Source organism: Triticum urartu, chromosome 7A, assembly GCF_056163025.1.
Source record: "Triticum urartu cultivar PI428250 chromosome 7A, HENAU_Tu73, whole genome shotgun sequence".
Taxonomy (NCBI): domain Eukaryota; kingdom Viridiplantae; phylum Streptophyta; class Magnoliopsida; order Poales; family Poaceae; genus Triticum; species Triticum urartu.
In genome coordinates this window covers 20,471,615-20,479,012 of record NC_141879.1, presented here as the reverse complement: position 1 = coordinate 20,479,012, position 7,398 = coordinate 20,471,615, and the positions used below count along the sequence as shown (strand labels likewise).

Here is a 7,398-nt window from a genome sequence, read left to right as displayed (position 1 = left end):
GACATCACCCTCGTACCTACACAAAAACAATAGCTCAACGCAACCAACGCGCTTAGGGGTTGTCAATCCCTTCACGGTCACTTACGAAAGTGAGATCTGATAGAGATGATAAATAATATTTTTGGTATTTTTGGTATAGAGATGCAAAGTAAAAAGTAAAAGCAAAGCAATAATAAATTGATGGAGATTGATATGATGAGAAAGAGACCCGGGGGCCATAGGTTTCACTAGTGGCTTCTCTCAAGAGCATAAGTATTCTACGGTGGGTGAACAAATTACTGTTGAGCAATTGACAGAATTGAGCATAGTTATGAGAATATCTAGGTATGATCATGTATATAGGCATCACGTCTGAAACAAGTAGACCGACTCCTGCCTGCATCTACTACTATTACTCCACTCATCGGCCGCTATCCAGCATGCATCTAGAGTATTAAGTTAAAAACAGAGTAACGCCTTAAGCAAGATGACATGATGTAGAGGGATAGTTTCATGCAATATGATAAAAACCACCATCTTGTTATCCTCGATGGCAACAATACAATACGTGCCTTGCTGCCCCTTCTGTCACTGGGTAAGGACACCGCAAGATCGAACCCAAAGCTAAGCACTTCTCCCATGGCAGGAAAAACCAATCTAGTAGGCCAAACCAAACTGATAATTCGAAGAGACTTGCAAAGATAACCAATCATACATAAAAGAATTCAGAGAAGATTCAAATATTATTCATAGATAGACTTGATCATAAACCCACAATTCATCAGTCTCAACAAACACACCGCAAAAAGAAGATTACATCGAATAGATCTCCACGAGAGAGGGGGAGAACATTGTATTGAGATCCAAAAAGAGAGAAGAAGCCATCTAGCTACTAACTATGGACCTGTAGGTCTGAAGTAAACTACTCACACTTCATCGGAGGGGCTTGGATGATGATGTAGAAGCCCTCCGTGAGCGATGCCCCCTCCGGCGGAGCTCCGGAACAGGCCCCAAGATGGGATCTCGTGGATACAGAAAGTTGCAGCGGTGGAATTAGGTTCTTGGCTCCGTCCCCGATCGTTTGGGGGTACGTGGATATATATAGGAGGAAGAAGTACGTCGGTGGAGCTTCGAGGGGCCCACGAGGCAGGGGGGCGCGCCCTAGGGGGGGCGCCCTCCACCCTCGTGACCGCCTCGTGGCTTTCTTGACAGAGGGTCCAAGTCTCCTGGATCTTATCTGATGAGAAAATCACGTTTCCGAAGGTTTCATTCTGTTTGGACTCCGTTTGATATTCCTTTTCTTCGAAACCCTAAAACAGGCAAAAAACAGCAATTCTGGGCTGGGCCTCCGGTTAATAGGTTAGTCCCAAAAATAATATAAAAGTGGATAATAAAGCCCAATAATGTCTAAAACAGTGGATAATATAGTATGGAGCAATCAAAAATTATAGATACGTCGGAGACGTATCAATGTCAAGATCTTGGATGCCGGGGCGGCGGCCCTGGTGGCGGTAGCGCGGTGCTCTTGGGCAGAGACCGTGGCTTGGTGCTGCCCGGTGGCCATGGCCGTGTGGGCGGCATGGTAGCCGGGGTTTGGCGTTCGGTGGTGGTGAGTGTTTGCCGGGGTGAAAACATGTTCTATCTTCGGACGGACCGGCGGCAGTGAAGCTCGTTCCCTTCTTGAAGGCGGCGTCGCGGCTCTCACGGCCCGTCGTGCGGCTACAGGGGAAACTCTGATCCTCGCATCGGGCGGTGGCGGCGCTCTGGTGTCGTTTCCTTTCTGAAGGCGCCACCTTGGAGTCCACGGTTCGTCGTATGCGGCTACATCTCTTCATGGTGGTAGTGCTAGGCGTCGTGGTCGTGTGGTCGGCGCCTATGTATCTTGCCTTGGTTGTGTGTGTGGTGGTGGCGTGCGTTATACCGTGTGATGTTGATCTTTATTTTATATATAAAGCGGGGCGAAAGCCTTTTTCGATAACAAGTGTATCAAGCGAGGACATGTGAAGCAGATATTTTGTGTATCTCAGGGGTAAAGACCCGGAGCCGGAGGGGATGAAGCTCTCATAGAGCTCAGAGACTCATGGCCATCTGATCAGATTTCTTCTGCGATACTGTCAGTCCGATCTCGGGCTTGGGTCATCTAGGATGTTGGATCTCCAGCCGGTCGTTCTAGGCCCTGAGATGAATTTTCAATTGCATTCCTTGGTAATATCCATGTCCCCACAAGGGGCAGTTTGGTCATGCACGCCTCAGGAGATGGGTACCGATAAATAGATTTAGAACCCCTAACCCTAACCTTAATTTTTCTCTCTCCCCTAACCCTAACCATAAGCCCCTCTTCTACGCCGACGCATCTACCGTCCCTCTCGGCGCCACCCCTCCCCTCTACCTCCTCCCCGCCTGCCTGTTGCGCTGCTGCTTTCCCGTCGAGCTCGTGCGTCATGGGAGAGAGAAAGAGCAGGGCTCGTCAGATTTGGAAGGACGGGTCGCTCCCATCGTCCATGTCGTTGCCTCCTCCGCATGGGAGGCCATGGACAGAGGGAGCCATCTCCGTCGTCTCCCCTACTCTCGTTGCTGCTGTCTCCTGCTCCTCCTCTGTCCATGCGTCCCCAAGAAGCAAGGTGTGCTGTTGCTCCTCCCTACCAATTGCTCCCTACACTGCTTGATGTTGCTACTCCTCTCCTCCCTCCACGGCAAATGATGTGCTGCTGCTGATGTAGATTGAAATTTGTATGCTGCTGCTGCTGCTGCTGTAAATTTGATTATTTGTAGCTTTATGTGCCGCCTGCAGCTGTAAATTTGATTATGTGTAGCTTAATTTGTATGCCACCGCTGCTGCTGTATGCTTAATGCCTGTGTGCTTTGTATGCTGCTGCTGTTGTTGAATAGGGTATTTGTTCCTAATTTGCAGATTTGTTGCCATCAAGTCAAAGTTACTACATCAGATGGTACTGTTTTCTGTTGCTGTTTTTTCTTTGTTCACTTTGCATGAAACATAAAACAAGATCTCCAGCTAATATTGATATATGTTCCTTTACTTATCCTATGTTGGTTTTAGTTGCCTCTTTTCTGGTTACTAATCTATTACCACATGTCTGTTTGTTTTGCACTAATCCTATGTGTCTAATCTGCCCATTGACTTAATAAGCCCATAGTTTGGGAATGCCGTTCTGTCTCCAGATTTTGGAATTGTACTGATAATTCTGTACGTCTAACCACAGGATTGAAGTCATGAGGCTGTGAGGGTCTTGTGATTTACTCTTGTCTTTAAGAGTGATTTCTTCCTTAGTTTCTCTCTCTTTTAATCTTTTTTATCATCATTTCTGTTTCATGGCTGTAGCACATAATGACAATTGACTGCAATTCTGTAAGATGGTATGAGGGGATTCTTTGTCATGATCTTAATATTGTGATATGTAAGCTGATTCTTGCACTCAAACCATGAAAAAGTTGTTTCTTTCAGTTGTTTGCTTTGGCTCATGAAAACATACTAATTCTTCCTGTATGAAGTAGAGAGTGATTAGACTCTGAGATAAGATCTTATTCCATGCTCATTTCTGGACCAGCTGGGTTTTCTTAACTGCCTACTGTTTTTGAGCCCATCACATGTATGCATTGCACGGAACAAAACTGAGTTGGTAATGTTTCCGGTACATTTATTGACCTTTGGCTATACATATTTGTTCAGCCAGTGAGTATAATGGTGGAGTCATGACATCTGATAATTTTGGTTATCGGAATTATAATACATTTGTTACTGTCCCATTTCAGTTTTCTTCTATTAGAATAAAGATATGCCTAAATTGAGAGTTGTTCATACTTCACGACAATGGATTTAGCTACTGGATAAATACTTTACTTTGGTATAAGCATACTGATGATTAATGGCCTCTATCCACTATCAAGCAGAGGTCTGCATGGCATAGTTGTCTTATTTATAGTATTGTAGACATAAGGCACTAATTCATTTTATTACACTATTTGTTACTTTCTCTTTATTATATCATCTCTCACACCTTTCTACATATTTTCAGTGGCGTGTTAAATCTGTCATGATCTTGCACTATATCTTCTTATTTTAGCGCTAGAGATGCTGTATGGAGCTGATATTCCTCTCAAACTTCTTTTCTTCATCATATGTAGTTCCAAGAATCTGGGTTCTAACTCCATCCTCCTCGGTAGATGCTTATTAATTTCCTTATGTGATTGTAACATGTGTAAAGCTATTACCACAACATTATTAATGCACTGTTCTGAAGTACTTCCCTACCAATATTAAGCTGGCAGTTTCATCTTTTCGCTTTACCTTTGGCCTCATAGGTGTAAACTTGATCAGCAAAAACTGTGAGTGTAGTAATATAATTTTAAATTTGTGAGATTGTTCTTTTACTAGCAAATGATATGTTATTCTTTCCAGGTAAATTGCAATCTCTATAAATCATCATGTACAAATAATAACTAAAGTATATAGCAGATTTAACAATATTCATAGGATCTAGAGATGAATTTGTTCTCTTTACGAACTAGTACATAAATATTCCCTGGAAAGGATAAATAAATATTCCTCAATCAATCCATGTCTTTTGTACCAAAAGAAACCAAATTACAATGCCTATCCAATGTGAAATGAATGTAGGCATTACGCAAGTGCCTTCGTAAGGCATTCAAAAATTATATTTAGTCCTTGCACCAAGCTGGTTTGGTTGAAATTTGTGAAACACATATTATTTTCAGTCAAACTATAATCTGCTGATAATCCAATGGATTTTCTAGTTTCGATGCACATATCATTTTTATTTTCCTTTGTGCAGCCAAAACTTATCTTGTATTCTTGGTCTTAAATGGGCGCTCTTACTTTTGTGTACTTATTAATTATTATTGCTTTGTGAATTTTCTTGTCCTTCCGATTTTTTTTGTTTTCTCGATTCCTTTTAGTGAAGTGCATGGCTTGCACTTTCTGCACCTCATGAGAAAAGCTTGGTGAAAGTACACAGTGAATGGATTTTAGCGCTAACAAGTCAGACCCAATTATCGAGGAGCTAACCAGTCCAGCAGAGAAATAACATTCAGAAGCTTAGGAAAATGATATTGAAGATTATGATCGGATCATAATCTTCAATATTATTTTGCAAAATTTCTGGATGTTCTTCCTGTGCTGGACTTGCTGGCTCCTCGATAATTGGCTCTGAGTTGTTAGTGTTAAAATCCTTTTCTTGTGTACTTTCCCCAAGCCACAAATCAGATAGTAGAATTCAGAGTGGGCATGCTACCACTCACTTCATCAAAAGGAGTCGGGAAAACAGAAGAAAATTCAGAAGAACAAGAATTTCACAAATCAATAAATACACAAAAATAGGAGTTCCATGTTAAGACCAAGAATCCAAGATTAGTTTTAGCTGCACAAAAGAAAGAAAAATGATGTTTATCGGAAGTAATAGAACCAGCTAATTAGCAATAAGTTGTCTTCTAAGTGAAACTAATGTGTCTCACAAATCTCAATCAACATAAGGCAGTTTGGTGCAAGTGTGAATGTCTTGCTTAATGCCAACTACATTCACTTCTCATTGGACAAGCAATGGAATTTGGTTTGTTTTTTGTATAGAACACTTGCATTGAACGTGGAAAAATATTTAGTTACCCTTTTGACGGAATATTTATCTACTAGTATTATATTATCTAAAAGAAGAATAATTCCTTTGAGCATCTACAGGTTACTCAACTGACCTTACATTCAACATTGCGTCATTCATCATCCCAATTCATTCATGTATAAGATGCACTCCTGTACAAAGGTGTACTAAATCGGTGACACTTATTTTGGGACGGAGGGAGTTCCTACTGAAAATGTTAACACTATATGTACCGTAGAAGTCATATCTAACAAATGTTCATTCCCACCACACCGATTTCGATGACTCCCCGGTGTGTTGCTTGGTCTCCTCACATTAGAAACAGATTACAGAGCTAAATCATTTCATTTATTGCCCGTGTTTGATAAGCAAGATAAAGATGATGATTTTAGAGTGATAGACGTCAGCTCCAGAGTAGAGATACCAAGCATCGCAGGTGAGATCAATGCTTCTCTAGGAAATGAAAGATTTCTGAAGATTTTTCATTATGGGGGAGAAGAAGACATTGATCTGGCAGGGTGTGGTATTCCTAATCGTGAATTTGGACCCTATGCTTCCGGAAAACTGTTATGGAGCGGTTATGGAGGGTTTCAGGTCTTACAGAGAGAAGACAAGTTAAGTCCAACTCTTCTTGTTTCAGAACAATTATTTTGAATTACTGGTTTGAGAAAGATGTGAGTCAAATACTGTATCGATCATTGCACAGAGAAGCTGCCGACGTGGTTGGTTACGCCACCATGGATGACATCAACCCAGAAATAGTTCTGGATTGCTTCTTGTAGTCATTGTTCCTCACAGAGCAGCTACATGGAAAATCTATCAGTGTTGACTATGTTTGAGATACTCATGCTTGCAACTACTGGATAGGTGATGGCATCCTTCAGGGTGATAGAGGCTTTGTGGTCGGCAGTGCATTGCATGGAGTGATACAAATGTTGTGCTATCCGGATGGACATAGAGAATGGTATGGAAGATGGGTTTCAGTCTGCACTAACCAACCAGGAGCAAAAGATATCTCAACTATTCATGTGGATACATCATCCTATTTCCTCACATTTGAGGGAAATGGTCAGCTACAACTACCAAATGATATGTTTCAGCTAGCCAGCAACCTCCGCGTGTTAAAACTCTACAAGTGTAGCTTTGATTTTACCTCCCCTCCTTTCCGATGTTGCCACAACCTAAGATACCTTTGGCTTGACTATTGGACAAACACAGGGGAGGAGCAAGGTGGAGGGCCATGTTTCCTAAACCTACTGGTGCTGGACATATGTTTCATATATTTTGTCACGCTAGCAGAGATAATAGAGCCAACGGTGTCTCATGGAGAACTATAAGTTATGCATGGAAAAAGCTACAGAACCTTCACAAGCTTCGGGTAACTGAATCCTTAGATGTTTTCATAGTGGACCCTAAGCTGCACATTCCCTTCCCTAGGTCTAGAGGTTGGAGCTTTGATTCAATAAGGATATTTTCTGCATCTGGTCTCCCGATGACCTATTGCATCTGGGGTAGATTCAATTCATATTGCCATCGCCACTTTCAAGACCTACAACACATATACTTGCACAACTGTCCTTGACTGGTGTTCGTCCTCCCCATTTCGTTCAACTTGCCAAACTTGGAGACCATACAGATTGCATATTGCAGTAATGTCAAACATATTTTTTCATTGGACAACAATAGGGCCATTAAAAATATAGCATCTGATGTCACATTTGTGAAGTTGAAGCACATCAAGTTGTACCATCTCCACAAACTAGAGCAGATGTGCGAGGTCAGACTAACC

At 41.9% G+C, this 7,398-nt stretch overlaps 1 pseudogene; it reads left to right on the top strand.

Annotated features, from left to right (window-relative positions):
• The first annotated feature begins 5,878 nt into the window (after nucleotides 1-5,878).
• Nucleotides 5,879-7,191, top strand: LOC147957081 (uncharacterized; annotated as a pseudogene).
• The last annotated feature ends 207 nt before the right edge of the window (nucleotides 7,192-7,398 follow it).